Source organism: Canis lupus, chromosome 25 (genome assembly GCF_011100685.1).
Source record: "Canis lupus familiaris isolate Mischka breed German Shepherd chromosome 25, alternate assembly UU_Cfam_GSD_1.0, whole genome shotgun sequence".
NCBI classification, from domain to species: Eukaryota; Metazoa; Chordata; class Mammalia; order Carnivora; family Canidae; genus Canis; species Canis lupus.
Window position 1 is genome coordinate 6,894,064 of NC_049246.1, and position 26,165 is coordinate 6,920,228.

The 26,165-nt window shown below is 37.2% G+C and overlaps 1 protein-coding gene and 1 pseudogene across 1 annotated transcript in view; one reads left to right on the plus strand and one right to left on the minus strand.

The window, feature by feature from the left end:
• STARD13 (StAR related lipid transfer domain containing 13) overlaps positions 1 to 26,165 on the plus strand; it is a 377,570-nt gene that overhangs the window by 90,095 nt on the left and 261,310 nt on the right.
• Positions 22,064 to 22,694, minus strand: LOC477309 (annotated as a pseudogene).

Below are 26,165 nucleotides of genomic sequence, written 5' to 3' on the forward strand. Positions count from 1 at the left end.
CCCTGGCAGGGCATGTTGAGTGCCTTGTTAAAGTCTGGTGAGGGTAGAAGTCCCTGTATAGCCTTTGCTGATTTGGGTCAGGGAGGGGACAAGGTTTCATTTTCTTCCTGTGCTGTTTGGCCCCAGTAGAGTAATTATTTTCTAAAATTTCCTGTCTAACTAGGCTGTCCTTTCATGCTTCTTTGGCTAGAGAGAGCTGGCTTTTGTTGGGCCTTTTTGGTCTGCACCCAATTGTGTTTCCAGGTTACCAGCTTTTCCAGCAAACAGTCTAGGATATGTGAGTGAGGCAAAAAGAAAACCTCAGAGAATTAACTACATTTAGGTCCTGAGGTCCTTAACTGGTCAACTGGTCTGCCTTCTTCCTTCTGCCTTTCAGAAGCTGCTTATATTTGTTTTATGTATAATGCCTAGAGTTATCAGTTGTATTTAGCAGGACAATTTAGGAAATTTATACCTACTCTCTTTTGCAGGAAACAGTTGTCCATCTTTCTTTCTTTCTTTCTTTTCTTTCTTTCTTTCTTTCTTTTTCTTTCTTTCTTTCTTTCTTTCTTTCTTTCTTTCTTCTTTCTTTCTTTCTTTCTTTCTTTCTTCTTTCTTTCTCGTCTTTCTTCTTTCTTTTCTTTCTTTCTTTCTTTCTTTCTTTCTTTCTTTCTTTCTTTCTTTCTTTCTTTCTTTCTTTTTCTTTTCTTCATTCTATACAATATTCCCTATTGTGAATGTGCCACAGTTCATCAACTATTCCCCTACTGATGAGTATTGCCACTAAGAAAACACTGCAATTTTTATATTAGTACCTATGTACTAGCATATTACTGCATGTATTTCTAAGGTAAAGATTCCAAGGAGTGGATTGTATTATGTGTATTTTAAATTATAGTAGCTATTACCACATCACTATATCAGTTCACATTTCCACCAGCAATATATTTAAAAACCCCTTTGCCCACATTTCTATTAACAATGTTATTATTGACCTTATTGTATTTTTTCCAGTATTAGAAGCACAAAGTGATATCTTACTTTATTTTATGTTGTCTTTTTCCATATTTTTAAATATTTATTGACTATTTATAATCAGTTCTCTGTTATTTTGTCCCTTCATGCTTTTTCCCCATTGGATTATTAGTCTTTTTTACCCATCAATTTGTAAGAACTTTTTGAAGTTATAGACTCTTTATGTCTCATCTGCTTTATAAATCATTTTCTCAGAGATATATTTTTTGGCATATGTTTTTTTTATTTCTATATAGTCAGAAATGTTTACAGTTTCTTCTGTCAGGCTTAATGTTATCACAGTCAACAGCTTGATATGTCTATTTTGCAAATGTTTCTCTGAATATCTATTCTTTATTATCTCATAACTACTTGCTCTGAGTAGGGCCTGGTCTGGTTCAATTATATCTAAAATCTTCAGTCCATTTGGTTTATTGAAACTAAAATCTTTCCCTCTCCCAGGCAGGTAAAACCTACAGTAAAACCTTAGTATTTCTGGGAAAAATAACTAATTTTATCTTTCTCCCCAATATTTATACTAATTGTTTTATTTTTCTGTCTTAATTATAACTTCTGATAGCAGAAATCCCTAATTATATCCTGATTTGACTGAAATGGTGTAATGTTTCACTTTTTTAAAATAAACTTCCTGTTTTGATAGTTTTCATCAAATTTTAATGATTTTTTAAAATTACCATTATTTTACTTAGAATTTCTATTTAATTACCACATAATCTTACTTGATTAAATGACCTTTTCAGGGCAGCCCGGGTTTAGCGCCACCTTCAGCCCAGGGTGTAGTCCTGGAGACCTGGGATCAAGTCCCACATCAGGCTCCCTGCATGGAATGGAGGCTGCTTCTCCTTCTGCCTGTGTCTGTGTGCCTCTCTCTCTCTCTCTCTCTCTGTCTCTCATGAATAAATAAATAAAATCTTTTAAAATAAATAAATAAATAAATTACCTTTTCATATGTATTAATATATTTATTTCTTTTTTCTTAGTTCAAATCATTCCTGCATTCCTAGGAATGATTTTACTGGTCATAATATATTACGATTATTGTGCTAATATTATTAACATTCTTTTTGAAATAATTTCCAGCTTACAAGAAATTTGTAAAAAAAAAACAAAACAAAACCCTGTATGCTCTTTGACTCAATTTACCTATATAACCATTACCCAAACTTAACCAATTTTTAACATTTTATCATTTTTTAAGACATTTTGCCACTTTTGCTTTATCATTTGCACTCTATCTGGATAATTTTTTGTGTGTGTTAGGTAACCTAAGCAAATACATGTATACTTTCTTATTTCTTCTTTTTTTTTTTTCCCACAAAAGTTAACATTCTGTTTATGCTCTTTTGTATTTCTTGTATCACTTAACAATATATCCTAGGGAGCACTCCTTATCAATTAAAGAAGATTCTTAATTTTTTTAAATAGATGTATAGCACTCTCTCATGTATATGGACCATGGTTTTACCAACCTGCTCCTATGTATATAGTTTTCAACATTTTGTAAATACAAATAATGCTGAAAAGCATAATCTTACACATTTGTATTTTTATATTGCAAGGATACATAAAGGGTAAATTTTAGAAGTGTGATTGCTTGGCCAAAAGGCTCCTTTTGCATTCACATCAGCAATATATCAAAGTGCTTGTTTCTCCTAGCCTCACTGACTTAATATAATATCAGGCTTTTAATTTTGCTAGTCTGATAAATTAAAATGATATCTTAGTATACTTTAAGTTTAGGTTTCTCTTATTATGCGTGAAGATCAGCATCCTGTCATATGTATAATAGCTATTTTGTGTTTTGTCTGTGTTTGAGAATTGTTGTTCATGTCCTTTGCTTATTTTTCTGTCAATGTTTTATCTTTTCTACCTTCAAGTTTTGAAAGTTGTATATGTATTGGGAATATTAGCCTTTTATACACATTGCCAATATTTTCTCCTACTTTGTCATTTGTCTTTTATCTTTGCTCCTGCAGTTTTGCTATACAAATGTTTGTTTTGTTTGTGATGTTTTGCTTTGTTTAGGTTGAATTTGTCAATCTTTTCTTATATTGTCCTTGGACTTTGAGTCAAAGTTAGGAAGCTAACTTTTCCCACACCTAGGTTATAATGTAATTCACTTATGTTTCTTCTTGTTTTCTTTTTTTAAGGTAGAGTATTACTATTTTAATATATTGCTGGATATTTGCTAATTTTTAATTTTAGAATCTTGTACCTATTATAATTGAGATTAATTCCAATTTCCTATACATTGTGCTATCTTTGGTATAAAGTTGTCCTGGTTATATAAAGTAAATGAGGGTTATTTCTAACTTTTTCATGATAAAAAATATTTTATATACCATTGCAATGATGTCATTGCATAATTAACTAGAACTTGAGAGATATTTACTCACCTTTTCATTCTGTTTTATAGCAAATGTTCTGTTTAAATTTTCTTTTGTTGTGGGTCATTTGGCAATTTTCATTTCTTAATAAATCATTCATTTCTTGAACATATTCAAATTTGTTTTCATAGATCTATGTATGGAGAGTTCTGCATGGTCAAGACCAATCAGATGTACCCTCTCTATAGACTACTTAATCTTTTAAGAGAGAATGTTAGAATATTGTGTTTTAATATCAAATATTATTTTAGTTTGTATTACGGTACTCCTATATTATTTCTATAAGCTTCCACATAAATGGGTAAAAATGGAAGGAATATCAAACTGTAGGCTTGCTTTATTTTACACAGTGCCATATAATTTGAATCTAAGATTCAAAGAATTTTAAAGATGGAAAAATGATTAGAGATAATTAGTCCAACCCTTTCACTCTAAAAGGGAGGAAATGGAAACCCTAACTAGGTGACTTGCTTAGACTTAACCATTACGCGTGAGTGATTAGTAGTAGGCCAAGACGCCAGTTTGCCTGCCTCCTGCATTGTAATCCAGTGTTCTTGCTCAATTTCCCCTTTATGCTTAATGGGGAAGTACTTGAATGTTGAATGTAGTGCAGATTCTTCCAGTCTACTACTTTCAGTCAGCGTTCCAAAGGGAGATGATCCTATAAGAAAATGAGTGTGCACTTAGAAATTCAGAATTAAGCTTTGTGGTGAAGGTATTTCTTCAGGATCCATTGGTAAAGCTGACTTGCCCATTGGGAGCCCAGCAGAAAAAAAAGATGTGTTGATCCTTGGCCTTCATTATTATCCTCATCATTACTCTCTCCCATTGGAGATTTTTTCCAAAGATCTTCAGAGTCCTCAGATGAACTCCAATGAGTCTCTGTACTTACAAAACAGCATGAAGGTTATTATCATTTGATGACAAAATTTTGCTTAGAATTAAATGTTGGATATATACTTCTGCTGTCCTGGTGAAGCCTGAAAAGCTTGAAGTGAAGCTGACTGTAAGAGTAGTGTCTTCAGGCATACAGGGTCCATGGACTGGCCTTATCCATTTGCCAATTGCTTTGTAAGTCACCTATAATGATGCAAAATTGAACCAAAGAGTTTCAAAGCATCAATGAGGCTAGTTTAAAAAATAAACAGTAAAGAATAAGGAGAATGATTGAAGGGATGATTCTTTGTCAGATATTAATGCAGTACTTCTTTATTTTTAAAAATATTGTTTCCAAAAAAATAAAAATAAAAATAAATAAAAATATTCTTTCCAAAGAAACCCATCTCTTTCCATGCCTACTAAAATCAAGAACTCTCTTAGCTTGTAAGATTCTTCCCACATTCTCTGTGTTTTTTTCAGAACATCAGCCTAGACATTGCTGAAGTGCATAGTGGCACAACCTGCTAGGATGCCCAGACCTTAGAAGGATTAAACAGAAGCCAACCACAGAAATGCATTTGAGGAGAGTGGGTGTCCCTAGAGAGTGGACAACAGCTGAAATCCCAGTGAAAAGCATGGAATCTCAACTGATAGTCCACTTCTGGCAAATAAGAAAGGAAATGGGGAAAAGTATAACAAACAGGGTAGAAATAGTCTTTGCTTGCTGTCATGTCTATGCCTATGTCGTATTTATGCCTGGAAAATGGTGCTTATTTCCATTGCCAGGAACTAGCTCTGTTAGGTAGGAAATTTTCTAAATGTAATTTAGAAAGCTGTGATTCTTCATTAACATATGTTATTTCTAATAAATTCTAATGTCATATCAATTATATAATAAATCTTGCTTTGTTCCAATATTCAGAAGAATTCAAATATTTCAAGTCAGAGATATTGCCATGAAATAGAGCCAAAGATATTATAGAGGTAAGACTAGTAAATTAAATAGCTTCTCTTTTTAAAAAACCTTGTTAAACATTAAATACTTTTGAGGTGATTTTAATACTCAAAGCAGCTGGACTGGGGGAAGCATGGCTAGAAAGAAATGCAAAATTTCTAGAAGTTGTGAAGAAAATGAAGCACATTCTTCCTTGAGCTGGTGACACAATGTTCTGTTGATGTTTTGGGTTGAGGTTGGAAGTTTTCACCTCCTGCACAATCCCATATTGAGCATAGTCTACGGATGCTCTCTGCCAGAGGACTCAAGTGTTTTGTATGGATCTAGAAGAGGATGAGTGCACAGGGCAGTTCATGACTCCATTTTATCCACCCTGTGAGGATAGTTGAAAAGACAAAGTTGAAATTATTTTGTTAGAGAGTCTAGTTCTCTTTTAATGTAGACAGTTGATTTTAACCAATCCTCATAAGAGGTCCCCTTTTGTAAGGTACGGCTCTTCTCCAACACTGAGAAGGTAGGAAGCCAAGCATTCTGGGTGGGTGCTGCAGATGGTGAGCCAGTGACAAGTCCTTCTTTGTTAACAGAAATGAGTGAGTTTGGGAATAGGAGATAAAGCCTGATGGCTGCGAAAGTTTGTGACCTTGCCCTTTTGGTTGGAAATGCATTTAGCATCCTAATTATAATTCTCTTGAGACATTATTCAGATCAGGCAAGATGTCCCCATTCCATACATTAGCCTCTGTGCTACCAATAAGCCTTTTGAAGAAGAGGGTGTCTAGCACCTGCTGTTCTCCATCTGCTCTGCTTCTACTTCCATTTATTTGACTATTAGCATCTTCCATGACACCAATAAAATGGAGGTAGTAGATTATCTTAGAAGATTTCCAATAAATCACCCAATAGCTACCTCACCTAGTCATATATCACAAGCATATTTCTACAATGGAGAGGCATACATAGCTATTGATTTTTATTAAGCTTGCATTAAGCACTTAGGAGAAGACAGCAATAAATTAGTAATCACCTCAGTGTTTTCAAGTTCAACTGGAGTGGCATTAGAGGAATTTTGAGATGCTATATCAAATATACACTACATGGTGAAGGACACAGAGAGCAAGGAAGACAGGAGAAAGGAGACTAGATCAGAAAAATGGGGGGAAGATTAAACTAAGGAGGATATGCTGAGAAAAACTGTGGGTCCCAAGGTTGACATTTGTGTACAACATAAAGAGAAGCTGAAATTATGGAGTGTCTTCCTTTCTTTGTAAGGTATTTGCACTTCCAGCTAAGACTGGTAAATAGGAATAGCTATATCTTATTCCCAGATGGATATTATGTGTGCTGACCTGGCATGTTCTGAAACAAATTTGACAGTATTTAGCCAGGCAGGTACTATGCTTACTTCCACTGCCCAAGCTCTGATACCTAGAGTGGAGAAAAACATACCATTGTGTGCCAGAGCTTTTTTCTAGCAACAGAAGAGAAAAGGTAGTAGAAAAATCTGCCTCTTCCATCCTCTGTCCCATAGAATCTATAATTCACCAGCATAATTTGTAACTGAACAAAAACATTGTGATGCATAATGGGAAGGAGAAAAAATTGCAACCTCTTTGTTCTCATTTTCTAATTTAAGGGTCATTCTCTTTATTCTTTGACTCATAGGGTGATGGTTAAGATTCCGGCACAACAGTGTTTGAGTTTGCACTGTGGTTCCATGCCACACTAGCTGGGTGACCTTGAGTAAGTTGACATTTCTGTGCCCTCATATTGTTGTGCAGTCAATCTCTAGAAATATTTCATCTTGGAAAACTCTGTATCCATTAAGTAACAACTCTCCTTTTCCTTTCCTTCCCAGCTCCTTGCAACCATCTGTCACTATGGATTTGACTATTCTTAGTACCTCCTATGAGTGGAATTGTACAGTGCTTGTCTTTTTGTTTCTGGCTTATTTCACTTGACATGACGTCCCCATATTGTAGCATGTGTCTCACCATTTCTTTCATTCTTAAAGCTGAATATATATACCATATTTTGATTATCCATTTGCCTGTCAATGGACTTGGACTACTTCTACCTACTTCTTTAAAGTAGTCAGAATCTTAAACAAAGAAATGACTACATTTGCCCTTGGAGTGAAGTTTATTTTGTGCTCTTTTTAACTTAAAATTCAGCCTATTACCTAGAGATAAATGATGTGATCATGGCTATGTGATCCCAACCCATTTTGTGTTTCTCCTCATTGTACTGGTTGCACAACAACATGAACGTACTTACACTACTGAACTTACACTTAGCAATAGTTAAGATGGTCAATTTTGTGTTATATATAATTTACCACAATTAAGATTAAAAGCAATAAGAATAATGCAAATTCTGTGAGAATAGAGTAAGATTAAGGGACATTTATTTCACTGTAGATTTAATTACTTTTTCCCATGATTTTGCTCTGTAAGAAGAACTGCCACCTGCCATTGGGGCAGTTGAGGCAATGATCCAGCAGACTCCAGATGCAAGCAGTCCCACAGAGCTCCAGGTGACAGCTTGGGCAGTAATGCAGAAATAGCAAGGCTCACTTAAGCTCAGAGACAAAGACCCACCAGGGAATATATGTAGTCTGTGTGCTTTTAAAAATTACCTGCCACTACAAAGGTCATAATTTCCACCTGAAATGACACTTTTGAATAGGATTTTTCACAATTATGATTAAAATGTTTCTACCCATTGTTGCTTAGAAAAATGCTCTCACAATACTGAAAAATGCCAAAATAAAAACAAAAGCAAAAGTGCAAAAAGCCAGACAGTACTGGGCATGCATTCCATTTCTGTTGGCGTCCTATCTTCATGATGCTTGAAGCCTTTTTTCCCCCTGACTTTTAACCACCAGCTGCATTACAGAGCTCTCAGGCTTTCTGTGATGGGGAGATAATGACCATGAACATAGCCTAGATAGGAAGGCAGTGTGGTAACAGGACTTACCAGCAGACTTGAAGGGGACCTGGGTGATGGAGAACACCCCACTACTCATCTGAGTTAGAATAAGCAAATTCAAAAACCCTGCATCTTTAGCCTTTGTAGCCAGAACGTAAGAAGTTATTCTATATGTGTTGTTGAAAATGATTTTAATTGTCTAAAATTATATGGAAATCCATATAAGGAGATGTTGTACTTTCTTGATTCAGCTCTTATACTGTAAACAAGTGTCCTTCCTCTTCACTATTTAGTACCGAATTGTCACATTTTGTACTTTAATTGCTGATTGTTTTTTATTTTAAGATTTTTACTTATTTATTTATTTGAGAGAGATAGAGCATGAGCAGGGGGAGGGGCAGAGAGAGAGGATGAGCAGGGAGCCCATCTGATGTGGAGCTTGATCCCAGGACCTGGAGATGATGACTGGAGCCAAAGGCAGACGCCCAACTGACTGAGCTACCCAGGTGCCCCTAACTGCTGATTTTACTGTTTAAAATGGCCATTATGTGTAGTGCTAAAGTGTTGTCTATTGTTCCTAAGTTCAAGAAGACTGTGATGTACCTTTCAGAGAAAATAGGTGTGTTAGGTAAACTCAATCATGAGTGTTAATTCTGTTATCTATGAATTCAAGTTAATGAGTCAAAAATATAGATGAAATAAGTGTCTTTAAATAGAAAACACATGCAAGAAAGATTACGTATTGATGAAAATATTCTGACCAGTGGCTGACAAGAGCCTAAAGTCATATTTTCTCTAGGAGCAAATGCTCAGTATTGGCTAATTCAGTGTTAACAGCTACTTTATGGAGCATAACTACCACAAATAATGAGAACTATTATTTATCAACTTAGTTGATTGCATAACTCACATCTTTGTATTTATCATTAATTCAATGGATATTTGTTATGCACACAGAGTTATGGGACTGGAAGGCTGTCAAATTACTTAACAACACTTGTATTAAATTTCTAAATCCATTGAGTTAGATCCAGGTCAATCAAATGCCTTATAAGGAAGACCATATTTAGATAAGTATCAGAATGTGGAAATTACAGAGTTCTCAACAATTCTCAGAGCAGAGTTCATGTCTTCTCTGCCCTCTGTGGTAGTATTCTGAGCAGTGTGAACACAGTGAACATTTGCTACCTTCTTCAGGCGGGCTGCATGAGCACCCTTGCATGTGGAGAGGGGGAAGGCAGGATGAAGAGGTGGGGCTGTCTTCTGCATGTTCGCAATCCACTCTCTTCCTGACAGAGCTAGGAACCCTCCTCACAGCACAGATGATCACACAAAAAGCATGGATGGAAGTAAACTCACTGAGATGGTGGTTCTCAGCTTACTTACTGTCCTACCCCACTCAAGTGATATAACTCGCCCATCAGTAACAGTTGCTCCTATAGGCAGTAATGCCTAAGAAGGAGGTAGGATTGTGTACAGTGGTGGTGGGGTCGGGGGAAGTTGTCAGAATTTCTTTGAGGGAAACGTAACTTGAAAAAGTCCCAGAGGTGATTTTGACATACTTCCTCCCCTCAGCAGAGTGTGACATTTCCTTCTCACATTTCTCTCTGGTGAGAGAACATGCCTTGTTATTTCACAAAATGTCCAGTTCTAACTCAGTGCCCACATTTGGTGTTTTGCTAGTGCTGGATCTTACTTTATTGTTTAGAATGACTTGTTCTTAGTCATGCCTTTAGGAAGCTTAAGGGGCATATTTTAGATTCTCTCTCGGGATCACTACCTTGTCCCAAGTCACCACTCTTGCCTTGTAAACATCAGAAATACTCATTCTTGCATAAGATCATTGTACCATTTCTGCTTATGGTCCGTGATTTCTTCTGTTAGTATCTCTCTCTTTAAGTTGAATAACAGAACAGCATGTTACTTTGATCTTCCTTATTTGTGGCAAAACACATCCTTTTTGGACTCTTGCCTTTAAAAAAAAGACTTCCGTAAGATATAATATAGATAAGAAAAGATTTATGTCAGCAGATAATCCCAGTTCATTCTTTGTTCTCTTTGAATCTGCTTCTTATCAAGATGTCCTTTGTAGTACCATACCTCCTTTATCTGTATTTCAGGGGCCATTGAGACATTTTTCCCACTATCTATGAAAAACATCTCATTATTATTTATTTCAGTTCCAAAAAAACCAATGATCATCAGCCTCTTTTGCATATTACTGCTCATTGATAATGCTAGCTCAAACTAATTAAAGATGAAAGTTTGCTTATGATTCAAGAGGTCTACAGCGAAAATGAAATAGAATCTTCCTATTAATAAATAGCACTTAGAGTAATAGAAAAATCCAAGGGAGAAAAAGGATAAAAGTTTTAACCAAGATTTATGGGGAAAATTGAACCACTGAGCTGGTATGATTTCCTTATCCATATAGCAAATAAAGGTTAATGGTATTTTGGTTCCCTTTATGAAATATTGTCTGTCATGAGTTCTAAAAGTATAGAGTAGAAAATAATAGTCTTTATCCTATAGCTTGGTACCCAATTGGACCAAAGATTTATTAAGAGACAACAACCTTAGGCAAGATGACTATTTACACAATGATAGTGCTCTCTCATGGTGTCATGTTGGGGCACATATTTGATGTCATGTTTTGGTTCAGAATCTTATTAATCTACAGTATTTATCATGAAATATTTATTTCTGGCCTAGTTTATTTCTTATCAAAACCCCCTTGAATTCTATGAGCTAATGCAAGATGTGTGTACTACCTTTTAAGTCTCCCTTAAGGATGTAGTGCCAAAATTATTTTTAATGTTAGCATGGATATCTATGATGAAAAATAATTTTTAGAATCGTTTATCCTCTTGCTTACTTACGAGGCATTCCCTTGGCCTACACCCAAAATATTTTTGAAACAATTAGTTCGGAAAATCCTTAAGTCCCACATATCATCCTTAACTCTACACACAAATGAAATTTATCATTAGTCCAAATAAGTTTTTTTCCTTGAAATATAACACAATACATAATGAAGCAAACCACCAAATCGTTATTTAAGGGAATCCAATTACATTGCTATTATAAGTTACTTCATTTAGAAGACAGTTCCTGATATTTTGAGAGCTGAAATTTTTATGCTGTGATTCCCCGCTCTAATATCAGAGCAAAAGAACTACACAGCTTGTTTCTAAAGCAAACTATGATTATAAACATATGTGCAAAATACTGCAAGAGGAGATGTACAATTGATTATAAAGGTGCTATCCACCCTCTAGCTACATATAATTTACTATTCTTATAATTCTTTAATATTTATTCAGTTTATGAGAACATAGAATTTTCTGTATTAGATTCTGTATTATCAAGCCTACTATTGATTTTGATTGCGTGATCACAAAGATCTGTCACTTGGTTATTCCAGTTTAATACTTTTACTCACAACTTGAAAAAGACATATAACGACTCACTAATCTTTGGATGCCACAAAGGAGGGAAATATAATAAAGATAAAAGATTATAGAATCATGATTCACAAATATCTTAATGTGTTGGAATAATGGGCCTTAACCCAACAAGATGGAATTTAATAGTATAAAAATAAAAGCATAAAAGCCATCAGTGGCCCTCTGTTACTGTAAAAGATAATCAGATATTAGACACTGTGATTGTTCAGGTTCTCCAAGAAGTCTACATCATAATGACATTAATTTTGCAAGAATTGTATTGAGCAGAAGGCCTGTGAGAAAATGGGGAGGAAGCTGGGAAAGGATGGCAGATTCATCCAACTGTGATGCAAATGTGACTCCTAGTAAAGGACAGAAAGGAAGGCAATTGGCTGAAAGCGTTCATGACCTCCATGAAGTCTAATTAAAGTTCATCGAGGCCACTGGGGTGTTCTTGAGCCAAAATTGTCCTTTTGGAAAAAGCCCTACTGCTTTCAGGAACAAGCTGACTTAGCACACCTGCTTTAATCAGTCATTAGCTAGGAAAGACCCATGGGAAGCATGGCCTCAGGACAAATGATGCAACGCATTTCAGAACGTGGCAGCTGGGGCCTATGGTCAGTTAATGTCCTTATAGTTGGAAGTCCACAGCGTACATTCTCAAAGCATTCTCAAGACAAGTGCTTACATAATTTGGGTTTTCAATATTCCATCCCATCCAGGTGTTGCTTAGAAAATATTACAAAAACATTTCTTAAATTAGTAATTGAAAAACAAACACACCAGGGATTCTAAAAATGTAATCCTACCTTTGAATTTCTAGTTTCAGAACAGTAACTACTTGCAGAAAAGATGTTTAAGAAAATAGAATTAGGGACACCTGGATGGCTCAGTTGGTTAAGTGTCTGACTCTTGATTTTGGCTCAGGTAATAATCTGAAGGTCTTGCGATCAAGCCGGGAGATGGGCTCTTCGCTCAAAGGGGAGTCTGCTGGAGAGACTCTCTCTCCCTCTCCCTCTGCCCCTCCACCACCCACCTCGTTTGCAGTCGAACTCTCTCTCTAAAATAAATAAATGAATCTTTTTTAAAAAAGAGAAGAAAATAGAATTAGATCTAGTCTTTGATATGTGTATGTGTGTGCACACATGCATGTATTTATAGAATGATGACTTTTTACACATTTGCTGTATTTTAAGCATCTACAGCCATCATTCTCCTTTTGATGCTTAAACTGTTAACTTTTGCCAGTGGGAACCTTTTAAGGTTGCCTATGGGTCATTTTGACATACTATATTAATCTTTTTTTTTTAACTTGTGGATCTTTTCTTTTTAGATCAACTTTATTAAAGTATTATTGATATATACTGAAATGTACCCACTTTAAATTTAAAACTTGATGAGATTGACAAATATATCCCCCATGCAATCACCAACACAAACAAGAATAGCCATCCTAAAATTTGCCTTGTGCCACTTTGCAATCATTGCCCACACAGTTGCAGCCACAATCAATGATCTGCTTTCTTCCACTGTAATTCATTATACTTATTCGTGAATTGTATACAAGTAAAACCGTATAGAATGTGCCCTTCTGTTAGTTCTGGCTTTTTTTCACTCACATAATATTCTGGAGACTCCACTGTGTTTTTCCGTCTATCAGAAGTCCATTTCTTTTTACTTTTTTGACAAGTATTTCCTTCTGTGGATGTACTACAACTTGTTTATCCATTCACCTCTCAATGGACTTTGGAGTTTCTAGTTTGAGACTAATATGAATAAATCTGCTATGAATATTCACATAAAAGTCCTTGCAAAGACAATGTTTTCATCTCTCTTGGAATACCAAGGAATGGAACTGCTGAGTTAAATGGTTAAGTGTCTAAGAAAACTACCAGAGTACTCTCTAGAGTGCTTATGCTGTTTTACAACCTCTCCAGCAATGTGTAAGGGTTTTAATTGCAGCACATCATGACTAATACTTGTGTACAGTAGTATTTCATTGTGATTTTAATTTACATTATCCTGGTAATAATTATATTGAGCATCTTTTAATGTGCTTAGTGAGTGTGTACCTTCTTTTGCAAAGTGCTTATTCAAATCATTTGTCCATTTTAAATTGGAATCTTGTCTTTTTAATTAATGAGATGAACAGTTCTTTATATATTCTGGATATTAATCTTTGGATATATATATCGTAAATAGTTTTCCACCTGAGGAATTGCTTTTTATTTTCTTAACAATGTGTGTTTCAAAGAATAGAGGAACTTACTTTTGATGATGAAACTTAACTAATTTTCATACAGTTTGTTTCTGTATCCTAAGGATCCTTTTCCCACCCTCAAAATCCTGATGATTTTATTTTATCTTGCCTTCTAAGAAGTTTTATAGCTTTTGCTGTTTTTTAAATCAATTCTGTGAATATTATAAAGTAATTGCAAGGTGAATTTTTTTTCCATATGGATATCAAATTGTTCCAGGATGAATATTATTGCTAATTGTTACAACAGGACAGACTTGAAGCTGACTGTAAAGCTGGTGAGGAATATCCTCTCTCTTCCTCAAAGGAGAGTCAGTAAAAATCAGAGGAGTTATCTTTAGTCTGCTTTCTAGTACTTGGCCTGTAACTCCCTCCTAAATCCTCCTCAATAACAGGCAGTAAAGGGGAGAACCATTTTTTTGCCTGTTTGGTCATACAATTTGGTCAACAATTTGCTGTATTTATCACTAAAATGGTCCAAATATATGAAGGGTCTGAGCTTTTAAACCCTTCTTGCAGAGAGACATGATTCCAGTATGTCAACAGGAGACAAGAACTTTATTACTCATGGTAGGGGCAAATGCCAGAGTGTCCGTATTTGCACAACCTCCCTGGGCCCCCATTTTTATGGGGCAGTATCTGTACATGCAGTACAGTGTAGTAAAGGAGGGGAGTACTGAGCTTACGGAACCAGAATCTTTTATAATGGAGAGTAAGTTTGTCTGCCCTTTGCTCCTGAGAGAGACAGTATCTCTATCTTCCAAGGCTGTTTGCTAGATAAACATCTGTGAAAAAAACAACAAGAAAAAAAAAAAGCCCAGAATAAATGTAGGTGATACCTCTGGTTGCAAGGTATCTAGAAACATGAGCAACCAATGGAGAGTTGTCCCTACTTGTTCTTTTATGGCCTCATGGAATTTCTTCCTATGCATCTTGGTTTAGTATTTTGCAACAGACTCAAGGAGACCCGATGCAGATTTCTGTAGCTTCTTGTCTGCATAATACCCTTCTCTCTGATTCTCTGTTCTGAAAATTCCAGTCATTTCAGCTTCCCTGAGTTCTTATCTTTGTCTTCTCCATTTAATATGCTTGTTGTGTTTTGCTGGGGTTCTCCTCCTTTGTGCCTCAATTCAGAAAGTATTCCCCAACAGAACGCCGAGGAAACTGTAGGGCTCACCTTATCTCTTGAACTTCTCTTGGGGATCACAGGCCTCTGTTATCTCTTTTATAATGTCTGAAACAATTATTCTGTGCATTTTGTCTGAGGTAGTCATTAAAAATAATTAGGCAGGGGATCCCTGGGTGGCGCAGCGGTTTGGCGCCTGCCTTTGGCCCAGGGCGCGATCCTGGAGACCCGGGATCGAATCCCATGTCGGGCTCTCGGTGCATGGAGCCTGCTTCTCCCTCTGCCTATGTCTCTGCCTCTCTCTCTCTCTCTCTCTCTCTCTCTCTCTCTGTGTGTGTGACTATCATAAATAAATAAAAATTAAAAAAAATAATTAGGCAAAAAATAATAATAAAAATAAAAATAATTAGGCTTTAAGTTGCATATACATAAAACTGAAATTAATCACAGACCTAAAATGGAACAGAATAAGAGAATGCTTATACTGAAGCATAAGACACTTCTGAGGCAGAGATACAGTCTGAGAGTCCTTTTCAGGGAGGCTATCTGGGTCTGTCTGCACTGAGGCCAGTCAGGTGAGGGGGGAAAGCATTAGAGATGCCCGGAGGCTATTCCCTCCCCCTTCTTTGAGAAGGCAATTCATCCAAACCTTTGGGAAAATGTCAGATTGATTTTTTTGATGTTGTGAAGTACTTCATAGTAAATATTTTAGTCCTAAACAGAAGTATCTCTTTCTCCATTATTAAATCAGAGCTTCCATCTCATATTGGTTATAAAGAGCGGTAGCTTACTGCTATTCATGGCACTGGAGCTGTTTCCTGGGCTAGACACATTGGCTCACAAACCATAAGGCACAGGTTTGGGCGGAGGCTTAATTGGGGGAAAAATGGTTTCCAGCATACCCTCACTTTTTTACCTTAGGACTGAATTAGTAGAATGGGAAAAAATGAGGGAAGAATCTGTCACTCATTTTACCAAATCTTTTTCCAAAACACCGCCAGCACAGTGAGGGTACCTCCGCTCATGTCTCATCTTTCATGTTTCATCCTCCTTCCCATTTTATTTCCAGCCTGATAATTGTCCATCATTTCGACTCTTCATTTCATAATCTTATAAAACCAAATGATAACTGTCCATCATTTCGACTCTTCATTTCATAATCTTATAAAACCAATCTTATAAAACCAATTTACCAATGTAAAACCCAGTTTTACATATATATGCATATCTATCTATCTATATACATATCTATCTATCTATCTATCTATCTATCTATCTATCTATCAATAGATAGATAGATACCAAGAATGGACTGAAGCTGCTTTCCAAATGTTTTCTTTATTCAATAGATGACTGGATTTTTCAGGCCATGCTAATAATCTATTTCACCAGCACATATTTAACAAAACACTTAATGTGTCCTTTTAGTGTTATTATTGTTTAATGTCAAAAAAATCAGTAGATATTTTTAAAGTCATCTCATTTGGAACTATGATATATTATGATTGTGATTAGGGCTCAATAACATGACCAAAAGAAAATCCAGGAGTAGCTTCTCATCCTCTGACCTTAGACACCCTCTTCACCTCTGCCATAATTACTTTCCTAAAAAACAAAGCTATGCCAGTCACGGCTTGAAGATTTCTGATGGCTTCCTGTGGCCTAATATAATATTGAAACATTTAGGGCACACGAGGCCCATTACAATCTGAGCCCAGTTTTAACACCTTTTAGGTTTCAACCACTCTGAGATCACCTTACACCATAACCAGGTCACAAGGCCTTGTCACGATTTGGTGCCTTTGCTTGAGCCATTTCATCTGCCTAAAAAGCCCTCTCTGAACAACTCTGACTACTCTGGCCAATGCTATTTGCTCAATCTTCCTCACTCATTTCTTACTTCTGAGCAGCTAAAATGCATCAGCAAACACATCACTGGCAAATCCTGTGCTTTACCTATCAGAGAGCATGAAAGACTCAGGTTAATAGAATTCTTCAACCTGGTTGCCTTAATCTTGTCTCTTGTTGATTCATAATACACCCTCACCTCTTTCCAATAGTTGCCACCCTAAACATCCCTACAAATCCCCTGTTATGATTACATATGTAACTCAAATTCCCCTGGACCCCACCAGACCAAGGCAGGAAGAGAAGATACTTACTGATTGTATGTTCTTGAGCAGAGCTGCTCAGTACAGCTCTCTGCAATGATGGAAATGTGTCTCTACTGTCTTATATGATGGCCACTTACAACACATGGCTATTGAGTATTTGATATGTGATGGAAGAAATGAATTTTTAAATTGCATTTTAATTAATTTAAATACTTGCATGTAGCTAGGGGCTACCATATAGGACAATGCAGTTCTACAATCCTCATAGGCTTGGAAACCAACTCATAGGACTGTTATTCTAGAGATTAGGCCTTTAATAGTAAAAGAAAAGAATTTTTTAAATGTACAACTGGTCATAAAAATTAAGGTGCTATTAGGGTCATATGATTGCAAGAATTTTTTTTTCTTTTTCCATCCTTCAGGACTTAATTATCTACAATTTGGCCTATGTTATTTTGTATTAGTTTTCATACTGCTTTTTAAATGTTCTACAGCGTTCACTCTGTATGTAAATTCTGCCACTCTGGAATAATATTCCTAATTTTCTATTTTGTTTATTATTTCTTTTTTAAAAGATTTATTTATTTATTTATTCATGAGAGAGAGAGAGAGGCAGAGACACAGGCAGAGGGAGAAGCAGGCTCCACGAAGGGAGCCCGACGTGGGATTCAATCCTGGGTCTCCAGGATCACGCCCTGGACCGAAGGGGGCTAAACCGCTAAGCTGCCCGGTGCTGCCCTGTTCATTATTTCTTTATAACTTTATGAATGTGCTGCATATAGACAACATGTATTAGATGATGTTGAGCTAGTAATTGGGCTAGTCAACGAAGTACTAGACAAGAAAGATTGCTTTTATGGAATATATGAAAACATAGAATCATCTCTAAATTCAGTTAGCATTCATGATGGTTATAACAGGGAAGGCAATACAGTGTGGAAGTTAAAGCACAAATGGGATGCCAGATAGACCTTGGTTAAGTGGTTAACCAAGTGGTCTAACCTATCTAAACTTCAACTTCAGTTTCCTATACTGTAAAATAGTGAGGATAATAATAGTATGCAATCTCATGATGTGCATGTAGAGCTATTAGGCTAGTGTCTGGCACAGGGCACGTGTTTAAATGTTAGTTGATATTGTTACTGTAATTATGATTATTCCATTATTCTATTATTAGTGTTCTCATTAGTGTAGAACTTCACAGCTGACAAAGCACTTTCAGAATGTAATCTCATCTGACCCTCTAAACAGCTTTCCAGGCAGGTAGATAGTCCCATTTTATAAAAGAAAAGTGATGTTTAGAGACTTTAAGCAACTTGTCCAAGCAACAAAAGGCAGAGCTGTCCACACCAAAGCCCACGCATAGGCCACTATGCTGTGCTGCTTTTGTTACTGGTAATCATCTTGCTGCCTTTATCGAGATGCTTATTTATTTCTTCATCTCCAAGTACTTAATCTTAATCTGGGTTTTAGCAAATATTCCTGCTTCCCAGGATGGTTGCCTCTCTTTCCAGCCTTATGCTACTATTGTGTTCTAAAGTTGTTTCTTCTGTGTTAGGTGAGTAAATGTTTTGTAATATGTGGTGATGCCTTGTGTAAGCATTGCAAATCAATTTTTTGAAAAAACTCTTATCCATATCCAAGAGCAAACACTTACTGTTTACTCCTGAAAAGCCAGGCCAGCATCTGAAGCTGGAGCTCAACAAATGTGTCTTTGTTTCAACTGATCTGAACATCAGATATAAAAGCTCTTAGGCATCTGCCAAGAGTCTTTGCCATATTGTATCTTACAAGTAAAAGACAAAGGGCTTTGGAATAATTAAACAAAGTACAATTTCTACATTTTATTTGCTCAGGACCCTGTCCTGTATTTTTTATGCCAGCAAAATGTAATTGAAAGTTAGCTGAAAGGTGGCTCACGTGAGATTTAGAGAATTAGACTCATAATCCATAATCAAAAAATGTCCCTACCAGTGCATATTAGGCAGTAATAAGACTTGAGTTCTCTTCTTAATTAGACAGAATACAATGATGTGGCTAAATAAATGCAGAACTTGATGACTACATTCATTTCACCATATCAGAACAAACATGATGATATGGCCAAATGAGCCATGGTATCCTTCACATTTAAAGGCAATATAAGTCTCTTCACTCTGTGTATTTATTTCCCATTTACACCTCTAGCCTGTCTGACTTGGAGTCACTGATGAACACTGAGCAAAGAATGCATATTCAAACACAACTGAGTTTCAGGAAAAGCAACAGGGTGAAGAAGCAAAGCATATCACAGGATGCTTGGGGCCCTCTGTGCATTTTAGTTTTCTGATTAATGAAATGTGAATTAAACTATTGCTTTATAGGGTTGTCTATATAAGCATGAACAATTCAATTTCTGTGTCTTTTTCTCTGCATGTAAAGCAAAATAGGTGAGGAAAGAATTCCCATAACAGAATCAAGTTCATACGGGCTCTTCGACATTATGCCAGAACTGGCCTATCCTGAGAAACAGTCTAGTGGACCAGTACAGCTAAGGCCTCTTAAAACAGCAATATTCTAGGAAATTATACAATAAAGATTTTTCAGAAGACAGTCGCTTTATAGTTGGCTGTGTTCTTTCCAGAATATCACACAAGTATTGAGGATTTTTCCTTAGCATCCTGCCAAGAGATTCCACACACATACACATAGTGAGTAAATGCTGCTCTGAAGTTCCACTGAATGATTCTTACAGCTTTCAGATCAATTCAGGATAGAGATGATAAGGGAACATTGACCCCACATTGACAACATGTGGTCTCTGCTCCCAGCTGATTTCCTGAGCTGTCCTGGGCATCTTAACAACACACTTCCTGTTCCATCATTTGTGAAGTCCAGCTAAGAGTCATTTGAACTAATCCTGTCACAGCCATAATATGCATCCTATATGTTTGAAGATTTTTAAGAAATGCTTCCAAATAATGTGTTAAAGTAATGTGGAGTGTACTTGGCCTGTAAGTCAATCATGTGTGTACTCTGCACATTTACCTTGCTAAAGCCACACGGCTCTTGCAACATTGATTCACAGTGTTATTCTGGCTTTCAAAACAAAACAGAACTTTGAATTTGATTTGAAAATAATTGCACATGTTTCAATCAGTGAAGATTTTGGTAAATGCAGTAAATATTGAAAGGCAAAACTGGTGACATCTGACCTGAATATTTTGAAGACTTTATAATTGTGGGTTTTGTTTTGCCAATTGTGAGAGTTTTTTACTCTGGTGTTTCTTACCTATATCAAGCAATAATAATGTTAAAATCTATCTAATTGCTTTCCATTTCTTAAGATATAGCTATTTGTTTTAAATAAAATGCGGTACTACATTCTTTGTGAGTCAAAGACTTTTTTTATTTTTTATTTTTTACTGTAACCCAAACTGTGATGTTTTCTAGTCATTGAGAGGGGTAAACCCTTATTTTTTTCTGTGCCACATATACAAACACACAAGCTTAGAAAGTAGCCTGTGGAGTGATTAAGAGAATTTAAGTGCTGCCTGACAAAACTAATATGTCATGGAAAAGAAATATAGAAGTAGTGACTAGTCTGTGAAACTGCACCTAAAAATACTGTATATATTCATCTAAAGGTAGAAAAGGGACAGAGATTTTCAAGGATACAATTACAGTTGTTTTCTTCCTGGGCCAGTATGCAAAATAAAAAGAATTCTTGCATCTTGGTGAAAGATGGGATTTCCTAGAGCCCAGCATGATGTTCACCAGAGCTAAAGCTGTCTGGTTTAGCCTGGATTATTCTCTAAGGGGGCTAGACCAGAAACACTCTCTTATTGGACCAGGAATAACAACACCCTCCTCAGACTTGAGTGTCTCATTCAGGACATGAGCAAAGTGTGTGCCTTGAGAATATTTCTAATAATGCTGATTTTCATTGATCCATTTTATCCTCTTGCTTCTGCTTTGTGATAAATGATGTAAATTTATGAATTGGTTGGATACATAAGTGCCATCTGTCATTGTAAAAGAGAGCAAGGCTCAGCTGCAAAAATGGATAGAACTGGTACCCTTGGAATCCTCGACTTGTTCTAACAAACTAAGTCAGTAGAACAAGGGTAAAGGACAGCAAAACTCAAGTTCTGTCAAAACACATTGCTTACGGTAGAACAAATCCTGCAGCAATCATTCTGGTGGTGATGCTGGGCAAAGCAACCTCATAACCAAAGCCAGGGTATGCTTTTTGGTTCTGATTTTGGACGTGAATTTAAATTCAGCAAATTGTTCTAGCTTCTATAAGATTATCAAACATGGGGATTAAGTCTTCCTTTTCTTTTATATTTGTTAACAGTAGTTTATAAAGTGTAGTTCATAGAGGAAGCACTTAAGACATGCTATCCATTGCTTTTTCTGAGTGTTTTACTTTTTACAGCCTATAACATCATTCCTTCTATTCTAGATTTCTTCAGAGGTTCCCTTCATGGCATGAAATATACTCTGCTTGAATGTGACCTCCATGCCTTTATTTTATCTTTGTACAAAAGTGATTACTTGTTTCCTTGTACAAAGAGTAGATCATTCTTGTTTTTGTTTAATTGGTTGATCTTTTTAAAATATGACTAGAAAATAAATCAGACTTCTAACAGTATAATTCTAAAAAATTTTTATAATTGGGGCACCTAGGGTGGCTCAGTCAATTAAGCATCTGACTCTTAGTTTTGGCTCAGGTCATGATCTCAAGGTCTGCTTGAGATTCTCTCCTTCTCCCTCTGCCCTTCCCACCTCCACCTCAAATAAATAAATAAGTAAAATCTTTAAAAAATTTTTAAATTACAACCAGATTTGTGAAGTTATTTTTTTCCTAGGCAAAGAACTTTATTAACCTTGTTTCAAACTTTATTCTCAAGCTTCTTCAGCTTAATTAGCTGCAAAGAATGAATTGTGTATAAGCAAAAACTGAAAAGAGCTCCAGTGTCCAAAGGGCTTGGGCTTAAAAATATTAGAGAGCTATATTTTATCAGATCCATGAACAAAATTTTAAAAAGCAGTCATAATATAAAATAGCAGCTCCCAGTAACTTCTTCAAGTTTTATCTTCTTCAGAAGTTGACTCAATTCAGTTTGCTTCATTCTTGGAAGCTTCATCAAATTCTCCACAAGATCTGATACTTCATCATCATCATCCTCTTCGGTAGCAAGTGGTGCTTTTCCATCCACGGATTGTTTGGGCAGAGCTTCAGCCAGTCTTCTTAAACTAGTCAGACTGTCTGAACCAAGCTGGTTTAAGATACTGGGTAGCATTTCTGTCAGCTGCTTTGTCTCAGCATGGCCTGTAATGGTGAAAGTGTTCGCTGCCAGTGTTGCCTGAACTTTAGGGTTGTTAGAATGGATCACTGTTCCTTGGTTTGTGAACATATTCACTTCTTCAATACTAGAGATATTGTTTACCCCTAATTTCTTTAAGGAGAACTGAAGTTTTTTATCATCTGCTGTAGCTGTTCTATGAACCACCTTCTTTCCATGAGCAGTTCCTTTCCCACCAATGCGCACTTGTGCTTGCAGTTTGGCGAGTTTCTCCTGGTTCATGATAGTTTCTTTCATCTTATTGGAGTGCAAATGGGACTGCGCGGGGGACTAGGGTTGGCGCTCAGGGGGTCTTGGGCAGACCAGCTGAGGTTAGGCACACACACGCGGGAACGCAAGATGGCAGCTCTTGTGAAGGTATTGAGATCAAAGGTACAGGACGGTCTTGCCTTCTAAGCATTAATGCCAAATTATTTTACATTTGAAAAATATAAATGGTGGTACCTGGGTGGCTCAGTCAGTCAAGCATCTGCCTGGGGCTCAGGTCCTGATCTCAGGGTTCTGGGATCCAGCCCTGCGTCAGGCTCCCTGCTCAGCAGGGAACCTGCTTCTCCCTCCCTCTCTCTCTGCCCCTTCCCCTGCTCATGTGTGCTCTCGCTCTCTCTCTCAAATAAATAAAATCTTTTTTAAAACAATATAAATGAAGATAAATAAAATCAACTTGAATATCAGAGAATGATTAATTTTCAAGTGAATTAATAGAACAGTTTTTTTTTTGTTCTCTATAGTTTATGACAGGTGAAAGATGTTCATACACATTTTATTATCATATGACAAGAAAATAAAGAGCTAAAAGTGGTAGGTGATGGACAGGATGTGGTGAGAAGCAACCCTGCCTCTTTTACCAGAAAGCTCCTCAGCCTTCCTTCACTAGAGTTCCTTCTACTATAGCATGCGAAAGTCAGGGGAGAAAGGACCCTTTTTCCTCCTTTTTCCTAGAATTATTTGACTAGTGGAGTCATTCTTCCTTAAATGCCGGTTATGTATACCTGATGTATCAAGCATTATCTTAGCAGGATCTCTACACTCTGAAGGCCTGATATATGAGGCAAAAATATGAAGAGCCAGCAAGGTACAGGGGTCTTGGGACACCAAAATCACCAGCAGCAAACCCAACACAATGTTAAATGTCTGCCATAAGGCTATCAGTATGAGGATTGATGTCAAAAGGTTATGCCAGATCTTAGCCTGCCAGTGTGAGTGACGTGGGTGCAGCTGCCAGACTGCAGAGCAGGGGACCCAGTGGGTTATTTCAGGTCCCTGTGCTTCACCAAGTCAAAGAATGAATTGGCAATGCAGAACAGCATGCTACTGATTTCCAAATTCCTCTTACAGTTCAAAGGAAACAGAGAACACAATGAGGCTCTAGAAGAGATACAACTGAAGTGAGTTCTGAAGAAAGGGTAGAATTTAAATAAAGTAACTCAAGAGGAAAGCAGGATTCTCACCGGTAGAATTTGAGCTTCTGCATCTTCTTAAGCAGCTCCCTCTATTGGGAGTGCTCAGCCTGTGCCCCATCTCTATAGACTTCAACCAACAACCACATGGGCTGAAGAGCTCCTTCCAACCCACACAGAGGTCCTCCTACAGGACTCAGCCCTGTGGTTATAGCTGCCCCTTAACTCTGGCAACCCACTCCAGTACTATGTCTCTTTTGGAAGTGAAGCCAAGCCACAAACAATGGTCTCTTCTAGGCAACTACTCTTGATCTTTGCCTGTTCTCTCAACCTGGCTATAGTTGTTCAATTCTCCTGGAGTTCTCAGAATCCAGCCTTGATATTGGTTTCCAGTTCTTAGTCTTCTGCAACCTAATAGATGTCCTTTGAGGCTTCTTGGCCCCTGGCTTCCAACTCCATTGGCTCTTCTCACCTCTGATTTTGGCATTTCTCTTGGCAGGGGATGAGAAACTCTATGTGGCAGGCCCAGCCTTATAGAAATGCACCCCCTCAGTCTCCCACACTTGTGAGTCTCCTTTTTCTACCCTCATAGCCCAGTAAACACTCAGGTGCTTCGAGAATAAAGACCAACTAAACACAGAGTGTGGCAAAAAGGACAATGTTCTCTCCACTGTGAGTTCCTCAAGACAGGTGACCATGTCTTTTCATTTTGATTCTCTATCACCTAGAGCAGAGTCCTGCATAAAATGGGCACTATTTAGTTAGATGTTTCTTGATTATCACTCCATGATAAGGTAGAACCATTTTAGTCCATCTCAGCTGAGATTCCCTGCTATGGAGATCAAAACATTAGGTGCCATGCCCCTCCACTCCCTGCCCCAATTCCAAACCAAGATGCTATGCAGGATTTGCAAAGAGGGTAGTCAAAATTCTGTTTTCTTCTCAGCACATCATCCACCTCAAATTTTTAAAGGGGTTGAAATTGAAGAGTAAAGAAGGCAGCTCTGTTATTGGTGGAGTGGTCAATATGCTGTTTCTCTCTCACTTTAAGTCAAATAGGGGGACTCCTAGGGCTGCACTGCATGACAGTACCCGAGAAGTTGACTGATATTCTCTGGACTTTAACAAGGTCCAGAAAATAGTGCCTAATTCCTTTCTAAGGGAAAAAAAGGCAAAAGGCTGTGCTTTGAACTGCCTGCCACAATAGTAGAACAAAAAGAGATCTGGGAGAGAACTGTTCTCCACTGATGGCAGCAGGTGCAGGTCCCTTGTCCTGGGCCAGATGTGACTCCTACACAAAAAGTCAGCATGAGAACTACTTGCAGGGGAAACTGATTGAGATAGAGGGGGTAGGCCACCAGATGTCCAGGGCTGAGAAAGAAATCCAGCATGTGACCTCCTGGAAAAAGATCGGCAATGGGAATCTGCCACATCCAGAGGGTGTAGATAGGATCTCATCTGACCAGCTAGTTCAGCACAGAAGAGCTTTTGTTGTTGTGGCCTCAGGCCCCTTCCACCCATTGCAACCCCTCAGGAGACCAGGGTGTTCCAATGAGAGGGGAAAGAGGTATAAAAGGAAGGCTGAAAACCAAGGCTGGGAAACAGAAAAGCTTTCATTTGGGATCAGATTTGAAGCTTTTTATAATGACAGTGGACTGGATATTTCAGTTGCTAAAATGACATTGTTCTTCTGGTCACTCAAGGTGACCAAATTACTTTAAATCAGCTGTGTGATCCGAAGAGCCATGGTACTTCAGATTTCATCTGAAGAATGAGGAAGAAATGGTTAACAGAGGTTTTGAAGGCCAAATGCTGAAAAAGGAAGGGAAGCTGCTGTTTCATGCAGTTGAATTCAGCTGATCTAAATATAACAAATAATGAACTGACAAATGAAAAAATAAATGCACATGAGGAAATCATTACAAATTCAGTCATATGACTCAATTTGACTCAAGATATTATTTACCATAAATTCAATTTTAAAAGTTATCTCCAGTTCCCATTCTAGTTTACTATTATCTCTGCTCTTAACAGGTCAAAATTCTGTCCTCCATTTTTTGACCATTTCAGGTGAATACTCTCCCTTACAGCTGCCAGTTCAGAGCTCTGACTTCTGCTCTCCTAAATTTTATTTTATTTTTTTAAAAGATTTTATTTTATTTATTCATGAGAGACACACACAGAGAGAGAGAGAGAGAGAGAGAGAGAGGCAGAGACACAGGCAGAGGGAGAAGCAGGCTCCATGCAGGGAGCCCGATGCGGGACTTGATCCCAGGACTCCAGGATCACACCCCGGGCCGAAGGCGGCACC